The following is a 12,980-nucleotide window of genomic DNA, read 5'->3' as shown; positions in this document are numbered from 1 at the left end:
CTCTTCTAGGAGAGCCAGGCAGCAGTGGAGTACTCTGAAATTCATGGTTACAGGGACAGGACACTGCCCCTACAACGTGCAAAACCTCTATACTACAAAGTGGGAGATGTAAGGGTGCTGGGCACAGCCAGGCTCCAGCATTGATCTAGCTGCACAAAGAGAGACAGCTGAACAGGCCGGCAGGCATCCATGGGAACTATCCACCAAAAACGGTGCACAGCATCTGCAGGGTTTAAAACCTGGCTGTCAAGCCATTTCTATACTTCCCTGCCAGAGAGGGCTGCCTGTGGTATGCAGGGCAGAGAATTGTTGTCCTTGAGCGATGGTTGCACCCCATCAGCTGTGGAGGGGTGTGGGGCTGTTATACAAAGTTGCTTGTGCCTATGCTGTATTTTCTACAAAGACCCTTGGCACCCCACTCGCTCTCTACCACTCTGTTTGGCATCCATGATCTGCTCTTACAACGTAGGAAGACATGTGCCAACCTCGTCCTCCCCCCTGACAGAGGGAATCCCTAAAACAGAAATACGCACACGGCTGAGTTGGAGCCCCACGCTGGTATCAGTCCAGAGTAACTCTCTGAAGTTGGAGAGGGGCTGCGTTCAGAATCCACCCCAGGTTGTCAGGTACTTGCTTCTCAGAGAGGCAAGGCAAGCTTTCAGCTGGTGCAAAGTGTGGGGGGTGCGTGTGTGAAAGTACACGATAAAACAGCACTGCAAAGCAGCTGCGGTCAAGCAAGCAGCGCTATTTAAGCTGTGCAAACATAATAAAGCTACAAGCATCACCCAATATGGTAAATACTGTAGCTGTAAGCCCTTCCTCTGTCCATTTTGTACCTCTCTGAGCTATGTAAAGTAATTCTACCCACCTCCAGAAATTAAATCCCTGCATCGATATACTGTGCTGGAGTGGGAATGTTAAGGCAATGCTTCCCTCAAGATATCAGCTGCGAGAGATTTGGAGCACTTAGCTCCTCTTCGCCTGCACCCAAAATAGTATAAATCTTTTTGCAAGTGAAGATGATTACTTGAGCAGCAAAGGATTAGCAGATGTGAGCACTGCATAGCTGGTTATGCTAGTCACATTTTCCTAAATAGATATTCTATTAGATGCACGCGAGCCAGGGAGTGCTATGGAAGGCAGATCTTTTCAGATAGATGAATATATGCATGCATATCTGTGTGCCTTTCCCAGACTTTCCATCACCTTTCTGCTAAACAGGGAATATATTTATGTCTGAGTAAAGGATTTCTGCTGTCTGCGTTACTGGTATCTGTAAAAGGGACAAGATGTTTTCACTAATCGTAATGACATTATGTGATTAATATGTATGTATGAAAGGATGTCTGGGTGTTTCATGAATATTAAGTCTCCCAACAACCAGTTGAAGGCAAGTATCTACTACTGCCACTGTAGGAAGGGAAACTGAGGCACGAGCTCATGGAGCTGATTTGATTACAGTCACTTACTTTGTAGCCCAATCCCCTGGATCCTTGTTAAGCAGTTAAACCCTGGCCTTGCCCCAGACCATCCTTTAGGTTTGGGGTGATGCCAGGAAGAGAATCCAGTTCTCAGAAAGCCTTTTCTTTTTGGTGGATAAGTTCCCTGCTGGATTACGGAGCTGAACCAGCTTCCTCAGAGATTACACAGCCTCTAGAGCTGAAGGAAGAGAAGCAGCAAAAGTGAAGTGTTGGGAGTGTGTGCAAGTGGGGTCAGGGGACTGCCCTTTCTGCAGTATCCTGCCATTGCCCTGCATTAGGAGGAGCATGAAATCACACCCTGAGAGTTGTTTCTGAGGCAGGGCTGCAATTCTGGCTCAGGTAACGGTCCTGCAAGGGCTGGGGCTGCTGGTATTTGCTCTAGGTGAATCGTCGGGGTCTGTGGATCAACACTGTTTATGGTAGGGTTGAAAGACCTGTCTTACTGCTTGAAATAATTAACTCCTGATCATTAGTACTTTTGATTTGCTTTTGCAAGGCTAATGAATTGTTGGGGAATTTAAAGTGCTTTGTTGAAACCAGCTGAATACATACAACCTTTTGGATGCTGGGAAAAGCTTGCCAAATATAGGGAATCCACTCAGCTCAGGTACACTGCTCTGGTGGCCCTCTGAAGAAAGTCAGTCTTTTGAAGCCTCTGTCTTGTAAAAGCAGCTATTGGGCAGAACTGGAAGCAGCTGCAGCCTGGATTAAATTTTGTGCTGCTTGGGAAAATTCACCAAGGAAACAGAGAGACACTAAAAAATAGCAGAGTCTGGAGACTGATGACTTTGCTGGCTACCTGCAACACTGTTCTGCAAATTGCTAGCAGACTTCTAGGCAAAAGAAGGTTGTCCCACATATTTGGCTAAATGACAGTCTGGGGCCTGGCCCAACCTTTCATCTTGCCTGCCAAGCATTTTTCTCTCTCTTCTCTGTCTCCTTGTTTTTTTTCCTTGAGTTGTCTCCAGGGAATTTGTCACTCCTGATACCCCACACAAAAACAGAAACCAGGCAAAGCTCAGAGCTTCTCCTGCTGAATCAGCAGACAGGAAAGAGCTTGGCTTTGGACGACGTTCCTTTCTGTCCAGCGGACAAATATGTAACACAGGACATTTTGGTGTCATTCGGTACTGAACTCCCATTCTAATCCTTTCTAAGGAGTAGAAGTTAATTCGTTTTAGACTGGATCTCATTGGTAACCTTTCCAGCCGAAAGGGAAAGTGACTGTGTTACCCTCCCAGCAGGACTGGGTCCTCTGGGCTGGGAAACCGTGGTAGAGATTGCCTGAGGGGCACTGTGAAGAGCAGCCCATGATAGGGATGGATGGTAGGGGTTAGTCCCTTGGCCTGGCATTCTGGTACCTCCCTTTGCTATTAGACCTAGATACCTAGGTCTAGCCTGGATTCACCATGCCTAACTTTAGGTGTTTAATTGTCGAGTCCCATTTAGGAACCTGTGCACCCATGAAGATGTCTGGTCTTACTGGAGAAGAAGCAGCTCCAGGGAGTAATTCAGGGTGACTGGTGCCAGTGGGTTGAATCCAAGTCAAATATTTGTTCATGCCTCACCAAGCCGAGCAGGGAGCCAGGCCAGAGAGCTATGTCCAGTAAAACATTCTTCCATCCTCCCGCCCCCTGAGTCAGATTGCCCCAAGCAATGGCACCCTGGAAGTGGTGGTGGGTACACCACTGATGTTTTGGAGAGGACATGACCAAGGCAGCCATGTTATGGATTGTCTTAAACTGCTGTGAACCCACAGCCTTTGGCTCATGACTTGCTTACATCATAGCCTTGGTGAGCAAGTGACCATAAACACTGTTAAATGAACAAGCTTGCAGTCCCAGCAATGGCTTAGCTGGGTCTGCAGGAGCTGACAGACTTGCTTTGCTGCTTGGCAGGTTTTGTAGTCACATGCTGAGCTCCCAGCCACCACAGGGACATTTCAGCAGTTTCTGACACAGCTCCACTAACCAGTCCTTTGGCCCCAGGCTGTCCCACCAGCGCAGGATGATGAGGGCCATGCCCACCCACAGGGCAGGTCACTCAACTTAGCCCAGCAAACTAGAACATCTCTCTCGTCCTTGTGGCAGGGGACCACGCCCTTTCACCACCTTTCCATATCCCTGAAATACCCAACAAGCCTTTTTCTTCTTTCTCTCTCTAATCTTGCCTCGGTGTGAATGCAGGCAGGGATCCTATCAGATCATAAAGCAAGAAATAAACACATTTCTCCAATGTCTAATCAAAATTAAATATGAGGAGTATGAAATTGCTGGAGTAAGGCTTAAGGATGACAGACAAAGAGTAGGTTCACAGATTTAGATTTTTAATTTTTTTTAGTAATAGCACCATGTATTGAAATGCATTCACACTGACATTTGAAGGAAAACTTACCCAAAATATGAACGTTCATGTGTAAGTAAGTCTGCAGATCAGTGACTGAATGACTGGTTTGAAGAGCCTTTGCGTGGTGCCTTAACAAGAGAAGGGACCTCTGAAGGCCTGTGTTCTGCTCCTTGAGATACTGCAGGATGGAAGTTCAATGGATTTATTTCCCTTGGCAAAATGGCCATTTCTAGTTGCAAATCATGACTGAAATAAGCATTTGCAAGTATTTCTTAGAAGAGGGGAAGACTGCGCAGCTTTATGCAAGTCTGTGTGGTTAGCACCTTTTATCTTGTGTGTCTCATACCTCTGTACTAAATTGACTCACAGGGTGAGGAAAGCCATTGATTTTTATAGCTTGTCTGATGTTTCTCTTATTATTTTGCCCAGGGTTTTGGCTCTGACACATCATGCAGCTTCAAGTAATTTTTAATATATAGGGTTTCAAACAGAATGGCTTTACTTAAGCAAAACTACAGTATTTTCTTCATGAAGTTTGAATTCAGGAATTTCTCCCTCCCCTTTATTTTCCGTTTCCCTTTCCCCTCTTTGTTAAGTGAGTACAATATAGAAAAGCTTTCCCCGGGTTTTCATTCCTGTCTTCCTTCCTGGCCAGAGGAGCTGGGAAAGGGCAAAACCTCTGTCAATAGCCCTGGCCCTGCAGTCAAAACAGGGGTGCTCTGGGCTTCCCCCACTTCAGGGGTTTTTCAAAGGCACAGAACAAACCCATCTGTCTTCTGTCCAGCTGGTGGCTCTGCTGGGCCCTTCTAGTGCACTGACACCAGAGGGTGAGGAAGGTCTGTGAATTCCTCATGTCCTTACAGCATAGGAAATTGCTTCTCTTCTTCCAAACATTTGCTTCTGGTTCCTGCACCTCACGAGCCTTTCCAGAGAAGTTAAAGCAGAATTATCCAGCAAACACTTTTGCAGCTTTTTGTTAAGCAAAATGTGCTTTCTTTGGCTCCTCTGACCTTGCCAGAAATGACCCCTGGCTAGGCCCACGTTTTGGAAGCTCTCTTCTCTGCAGTGAAAGGACCTTGCAGAAGTAGAAATTATCCTTTGTTGCCTGCACACAAAGAAAAATCTTTAGTTTTGCTGATATGCTGAAATTCCTAAGAGAATAATTTGGGTTTGAAATAGGCAAACGACAAATGACCTGAAAAGTTCTGATTATGAATATGGGGGAGAAGGGCTTATCTTTAACACAGCAACTGTCTGTTTCTAGTAAGGGAGTAGGCTAATAAAACTTGCAAAGTGGTTTTGACTTGCAAAAGTATGTTTTGACTAAGTAAAAAAAGAAAGACGGCTGATAAGATATTTTGAGACAAATTGATGAATGCAAAATATGTATGTGCGTATATATGTGCATAATATATATGTTACATAAAGATAACAGTATAATTTGTGGGGTGAATACAAGCCATGTTACACCAGTAGGATATTGGTAGCCCCAGTCCACTGTGGGGCCACAGGCAGCATATACCATCTGCATTAACTTCTGCATTAATGAATGCAGGAATCAGCGAGACTGAAGAAAAAAAAGGGCTTTTAAAGAAGGCCTTCTCCTTTGGGCAATTTTTGATGTTTGTTTTTTATCTTGTTTGTGCCTGTGTCATGGCTGTGAGTGTGAGAGGCTTGTTTGTTAGTAGAGCTGACCTGGGTACTAGTAGTAACGAGAATTAGCTTGTATTTTGTTTGGGTTTTTTATGCATATGCAATTCTTTATAATATACATAGCGCTGTGTATGTAAATGGAGGGACAGACCTAATGAAGCTGGGAAACAGTGAAGCTAGCAACTTAATAAACATTTAGTTGCACCTCCCTGCTCCTTGAGAGCACTCCTGCGCTGAAAGATTGTTGACAGGGTCGAACAAGAGGCTTTGACAGGGGTATTGCCATTGCTTCACTGTAGGCACTTACAACTAGGCTTGGCTAATTTAGGAGGAAGAGCAGCTCTTCTAGAGGAGCTGAGAGCTGGTCCCTAACACCCAAGATGGGCACCCCTGCAATGGGAGCTCTCTCTGAGTGACTAGAGCAGGAACCCAAGCAGGTAACACAGCTGCTGCGGTTAGGTGGTTTATGGGAAGCACTGCAAGCACACCCTCCTCTGCTCCTGAACACTTGGCCCTGCTGCTCATGCCATTAGAGAACGATCATTAGTCTTAATCACCGGGTTTGCTCTCTGATGAGTGACAGTGGTTACGTGTCCCTCCTAACATCAGCAGCTCCCATCCAGCAAGTCTTGTTCAGAGCTGACCTGACTCCTGACCTTTGAATGGGGACAAGATTCTGCTCAATTCAAAATCCAGATAAGCTGAGGTCATGTCCTTTCACTGCACGATGGCAGTAATGAGGAAAAATACATTTGTTAGCTTTAAAGCTGGTAATGGCAGCAGCCAGGGCACCAGAGCTTAGCACGAGCTAAATTACTCTGCCAGCGAGCCCCATGTTTTTGCGTAGAGCCTACTGCTGTGGCTCAGCTAACACCCTTAAAGCTAGCTCAGCTATCCCTGCTGTGCTCTGCAGGCAGCAGGACAAGGCCACACAGTTACCCCAGTGTGATGCTGCTCTATCAGACCTTCAAACTGAGCCCTGCACGGTATGACAGCAATCTGGTGTCATATGTGAGCAGAAAACTGTCTGTGGTCACTTAATAGATCGACACATGAATTAGTGTTCTTCCACCTGCACAAGTGGCCATTACACCCTTCCCCCCAAGGAGTATAATAGCACTTGCTCATTTTTGTCATTTTTCTGTTGGTTTCCGTGACCGGGGAGGTGAGGGATCGGGGAGGTGAGGGATCGGTGAGCTGGTGATTTAAGGGCAGATGAGTCATCCCACACCTGATCCCTCTGTGCCCGTTAGTGGCGCTCCCAGGCAGGGTGATGACATATGTGACACATGCAGGCAGGGTCCAGCTGGGGAGAGGTGGATGCCTGCGGTCTGTGAATGCAAACCCCTGCTAGCCTTCACAGAGGCTGGCAGTTTGGAAATCCGTGGCAGGTACAGAAAAGCTCACAGAAGTGAAACTTCAATCGCAGGGTGCAAAACTTCACTGCTGAAATTGAGGGTACCTGTAACAGAAAGTGGAGTAGGTGGGGAACAGAGAGGTTTGCTGAGCTATGAGGTGTCAGGGTATTTAGGAGACCCTTGGTTTGCCTTACCTTTTGGCAGCTGGAACAGCTGCTGCCTTGGCTATTAAGCATGGTGCTTTCCAGGCTGAGTGGAAAGGCCTGGACATGCAGAGCATCAACTGTAGATCAAAGACGAAACAGATGAAGGGTGGACATGAAAGTAGAAAGGAAACAAGGAGAGCAGTGAGCAAGAGGCAAGAGGAAGTGCTCTGCCAACCGCAGTTTGTCCTCAGACCACAGTTCGAGAAGCACAACTTCCCGAGCTACGCGTTTGTCACCAAGATGGACTGGTAACACAAGCATTCTGCAGGGTAGGAAGGACCACAGAACAGGCAAGCCTGCCTCATGGGACACACTGAGCCTGTCACGTCACTTTCATTATCCAATTTTTCTGTACGTCTGAGAACCTTACAATGCAGGAAGCTCCCATGGCTTGCTTAACGCCTTACATCTTTTCCCTTTCTTTTCACCTATCAGACAACAAGAAACTTGGGTTTTATTTCTGACTAAAGGGTGGCAATCAGCTGGGTGTGATCTCTGAAGACCTCAAGAACTTTCTTCTTCTGCTTTTTGGGTTTTTCATTGTGGTTTTTTCCTGGTTTTTGGTTTGATTTTTGTCAGACCTCTTGGCTCTATTATGAAAAAGCATTTATTAAAGCCTGAATTTTCTGTGAGGCAGTGTTAACATTTGGTGCACAAAGTTAGCTGTTGTGCTATGGGTTTTTCCGTGTGACACTTTGCTGCCTTCCCATCTTCCTAATACTTGTTTTATGATGAAATGACTCAAGAAATTTACAGATGACAGAGCTCTCCCTGTAGCTAGGTTGGGTGCAGTGCCTCAGTTCCACCACCTTTTGGAAGAAAGAAATAAGAATCCAGCAATGTGATGCAAGCCAGGTCCAGAAAGTAAATGAATCCTTCTCCTCCATCTTGGATTAGTCTGATCTGGACTGATCAAGTGAGCGAAGATGGGCTGGTTTATGAGGATAATTAGAAGGCATCAGGAGATGACCACATCTAAGACGGAAGCAAAATGAAGCTTGATGTCCTCTAGCTGGGGCACTGCATAATTTCCCTCCCAGTAAACTGAAGGTAACAGCACATGAATTCACATGTGTCTGAATAAAGATTTTTAATGAGTCTATCTAACCAGTGATGTCAAACCAAGGAAAGCATAGGTAGCTATGTATGTAGCAAGGGTCTAACTGATGAAACCTTGTTGCACTTCTCTTGCTGCTACTCATGTAACCCTGATTATTCCTTCTCCAGTGTTCTGGGTTCAGAACTTCATGCTCTTTTCAGCAGGAAGATGGCTATGAAAAAAAGGGGTACGGAGATCTGCCTCTGTCACCAGAGGCACGCAGCCCTGCAACCGAGTCCAGCTGGGCTGTTTGTGACACAGGATACAAAAACAGGGCAGTTTTCTGTCAGTCTTTTAATCTCAGCACCATCATCTGACCCATCTCCACAAAGCCCCTTGCTCTTATCTCTCTCTTTTAAGGACAGAAATTACCAGCATTGTCCATCTATGTCCACTGGGACTGCCATGACACCTTCAGGAGCTTCTGTCTTTTCCTCCTGCTTCATGTGCTCAACTGTGTTGCTGTGCTTGAAGGGTTTCCACATGTGAGCTTCAGGCACAAGCTGCCTTACCCTGAATGGTATCCCTTCAGGTGCCAGGTGGCTTTGGTGCAAAAAGTTGCCCTTCACCTGGTACATGGAGTTTATGGCCGCTTGTCCATCTTTATCCCTCAGTCACAAGCCAGTTGGCACGCCTCTTCAGACCTGTGGTGCCTGCTCTGCTATAAATACAAATATACCAGAGTATTTCTTTCCTTCGTGACAGCACAGCAAACCCTTGCTCTTGCTTTCTCTTGATGTCTTCTAATATTCAGGGGGAGAAATAAAAGCAATAAAATATAAAAATAAAAAACTAGCTCCTAATTCCTACACCTGGTTTATTTAAACAATGCTAAGGCCCTCAGTCTTTATTATCAGTGCACTACAGAGCATTTGCTTTCCAATTTAAGATTCATATTTAAGAACACCTGATGCACCTTCTCAGATCTGGTCTGGTGACAGGCAGAAGCTGCAAAAGTGCAGGAGTGAAGAATTCATCTGACAGTCCCTGCTGCTGTTGCACATGATTTCTGTGTGTCTCAGATGCTTCAGGGAAATTCAGAGTGACCAGGCCTGTATGGTACAGCCAGGAAGCCCTTAGTGTCAGCAAGTTAGTGGCAATATTTCTAAAGTCCCTTGCAAAGGTATGCCCAGGCCTGCACCTGCGTGAAATTCAGTGGATTATATCCCCTTGCAGTTCTGATGATTTCTGGGAATATTCAGCTGCCAAGTGTGGCTATTCTTTTCTAAAACAATGAGTCATGGTGGTGTCATTACTTCAGTGTACAGTCACTGTGCAATAATTCAAATCACCATTGTTGTTATTATTACTTCCAAAAAGCAACCTGATACCTTCTGCCAAACTGGGGCAGGGATGTGAATGTAATCACTGTGCAATTAATTAACCTGTGTTGCCAGTCGGTCTGCAACACACAGCTCCCTGCATCCCAACAGAGTTCAATTTAGCAGAGCGGCTGCAGGATTTAAAAGTACTTTGCAGTAAGAACTCAATAAAAAAATGAAAAGCAGGCAGCTCTAGGGCCAGCTTTTCACCTTTGCATCACACCTAACAAAAATGAGCATCTGCCTGTATCAGTCAAAGGGTTTTGCAGGATTGTGGGAGAAGAAGGAGAGAGTTGAATGTTATTTCTGAAAATTGTGAGTTTAGAAATCATCTGATGCATAAATTCTGAGTAAGTGAAATAGCGAAGGACGGCTGCTCACCGCGGTGGCCCCGCAAATCCCTTCAACTGGCAGCACAGCAAGAAGACGGAAGGTGCCGGGGCTCCCTCCTCTCTGTGCAGCTACAGAGCTACCGTGGAGGCAGATTAAATTGCTGCATTAAGCACTCCCGCAGCCCAGCATTTGGCTCTTTGTGACAGCTGTGCCCAGGAAAGAAATCAAGCATCGGTGCCATAACTGCGTCAACTGGTGTGTCATGGATCACAGCATTACAGCTGGAAAAGGTCTGTCAGGTCATTCACTCTCATTTCTTAGCCAGCACAGGATTTGACTCAATGTAGTGTTTGCTACTACTCTAAACACGGCATTTTAAGAGATTTGGGCAATGCAATCCTCTTCCCCTTCTCTTGGGAACTTATCCGTCATCTGTTATAACTCACTGCCAGGAAGTGTCTAGCCTAACATTCCCCTGTTTTAATATGATCCCATTAATGACTCTTCTTGCTTTTCCTTTTTATCAAAGCCTCCCCTTTTGCTGAGCTGTCCTTTCCTCCCTCTGTAGAGGTACAATAGCCTGCTTAGTTCCTCCTGGGCTGGGCTGGCTTTTAAGGGGATGATACCCACACCAGGACTGTCATCCGTGAGGACCTCCAAAAGGCTGGGTTCCTGTTCTGCCAAAAAACCTCATCCACTGCCCTTAGTTATCTGCACTGAAAGACCCCACACAGTCAAATTGTGAGATGTTTCCATTAAGACAAATGTTTTCAGACTCTTCATTTTTTATCTGGTATGTCTAAGTTTGGAATGATTTTCTATTTTTCATCCATTCTCCAAAACTTAGACAATGGGCCCTACATGCAGCTGCACACGTTGGAAGGTCAGTTCTGTTATTTTTCTTCACCAGTCTGTTGTTCTTGTTGCCAAACTCATGTTGCTGCTGTGAGCAGGGCTCCGTCCAGATGACATGCCTGTCGGAGGGAGCAGAGGGCTGGGTGCCTCTGCCTGCATCAAGCCTGGGTGCCCCCATGGGGAACACCCTGCCAGGGTCACTACTTGCTGGGTGCTCACCCAGCTCCAAGCTGCTTTGCACTACTTCCTTGTCTTTGTTGATATCCCTCACGTGCCTCCAGGCAATGGAATTCCTGAGCATCAGTGCTTTGCTGGCCCTTTTCTTTTCACCTTACATAATTAATGGGTAACAAATTTGCATCACTGGAGCTATTGCCATGCATGACACCTTCTGGTGCTGCAGCAAGACATTATCAGAATTGGCCTCCTTTTGATCTAGGTTTCACACATCATTGGCAAGATCAGATTCATGCTTGTGTGACTAATTTGGGGAGTAGCTTTTGCTAACAGTGTTACGGAACATTTCATTATAACTCACCTTTCTTTTCCTTCAGCTCATTACTTCTTTCCCATTACTGAGTATGAATGTTGCCATCCAACACATGTTTTCCTTTCACATGGGTATTAGGCATTTCTTTTGGTTTCTACTGTAAAGAAAGAAACTGAGAGATGAATTAGGTTAAATTCCAAAAGCTGTCCTCCACTGTTTTACTCTATATGTTCAGATTATACTGATTAAAATCATATGCTGTTGAATCTGAAAAAAACTTCCTCACTTGTGTGACAAGCTGGGCTTTTATGACAAGTGAAGAGAGAGTGTTTCACTTATTTCTATTTGTTTTTTTAAGCATGGTTCTCTCATTCTTACTATCTTGGCTATGATCTCGAAAATGGATTGATTAAAATCAAGATTCTGTGGACTAATACCCTGAATGAGCAACTGGGATTGCAGAGGAACACGTATTTTTTAAGGAAGCTGTCTCTGTAGGGCTGCAAAAGAAAAAAAAAACCTACTAAAAATAAAATCTCACTATTGGTGTTGGGATTTGAAAGGCTATTTTTATAAAAACTAACTTTCAGGATAAGCATGCTGTGTTAGGTTGGGCTTTGAAGGGACTCTCTTTTAGCAGTTTATGTCTGAGCTTATTCAAAATGTACTTTAAGATCTGTATCTTTAACAACAAAAGGAAAAAGAAAAAAACTTGAAATAAGACCAAATCAAAAGTGAGAGACCTCCTCTTTTCAGCTCTGACATCTAAGCAGCAAAACTGGTGCAGAAAAAGATATTTTGTGTATGTTCTCCTATATTTTCTTTACGTTTAAAATCAATTAATCAAATGAATGACAAGCCTGTATTCATGAGTCTATAGCCTTATCCAGTAGAGCTCTTATGACCAGACCTTTCAGCACAAGTATTTCCACTGACTGCAGTGCTAAGCACATGTATAAACACTTTGTTGAATCAGCGCCATAGCTAGAAATGAGCATTTAATACCAGTCTGCTATCAGACTGCAGGGAATAAAAATAAATAGAATTAGTTCTTTGTGTCTCTGATCAGAACAGGAATCTAAAGGACAGCGTCTCACAATCTTTAATGTTCTCAAGAGCATAATTTCAATATTCTTATGTCTTGTACAGCTGAGAATAATCTCTGAGACATAAGGTGCGACTGGGCATTGCTAACAAGTGGTGCCGCAGGATGGCCCCTCTCTTGTCACTCAGCATCTTCCATGCATCTTTTTGGAGCTTCCGATTATGTCGTTAGGACTGGCCAAAATGACAAATGTGGCGGGAAAAAAAGAGGGAAACGAAGTCTTCATTTCCTCCCTCCTGAAGGTCCCTCTGGTGTTTCTCCACATATTTCCTGTGCTCCCTCCCATTCCCCTCCCTCGGCACAGGGAAAGGGTTTGCTGTGTCTGTGTCCTTTGAGTCTTGTCCTGCAGGACTTGCTGTGTTGTGCTGAGCAACCTAGGGCTGTTTGCAGAGCTGCACCCTGAATTGTTCTCATGCTTAGGAATCAGCAAAGATACCTCTTCTGTAGTCCATAACTTGCTGCTGAATGCATCCTAACACTTCCTCCTCCTGTACTCTGTGAAAGACAACGGAGGTGGAGAGTTTCCTCCTCCCCATAAGCAGCCGCTGGCGGCTCCCTGGGCGCAGGGCTGGAGGAGCGTCCACGTCTGCAACCGCCGGCACCCGTGCAGACTCGTCAGTGGAGATGGGGAGTGCTCGGTGAGCTGTCTTAGTCTGCCTTATTGAGTGAGATGTCTTAGTCTGCCTTTTTGCAGACTACCTAAGTGGGCGCAGAGGGTGGCTGCCAAAACAC

At 45.3% G+C, this 12,980-nt stretch overlaps 1 protein-coding gene across 1 annotated transcript in view; it reads left to right on the top strand.

Moving 5' to 3' along the window:
* The window catches only part of LOC104257216 (ras and Rab interactor 3), a 177,072-nt gene that overhangs the window by 111,626 nt on the left and 52,466 nt on the right, over window positions 1-12,980 (top strand). The gene's annotated exons all lie outside the window — the stretch shown is intronic.

This window comes from Gavia stellata, chromosome 7, assembly GCF_030936135.1.
Source record: "Gavia stellata isolate bGavSte3 chromosome 7, bGavSte3.hap2, whole genome shotgun sequence".
Classification (NCBI taxonomy): Eukaryota; Metazoa; Chordata; class Aves; order Gaviiformes; family Gaviidae; genus Gavia; species Gavia stellata.
Note: the sequence above shows the minus strand (reverse complement) of the source record. Positions and strands in the feature narration are given on the sequence as shown.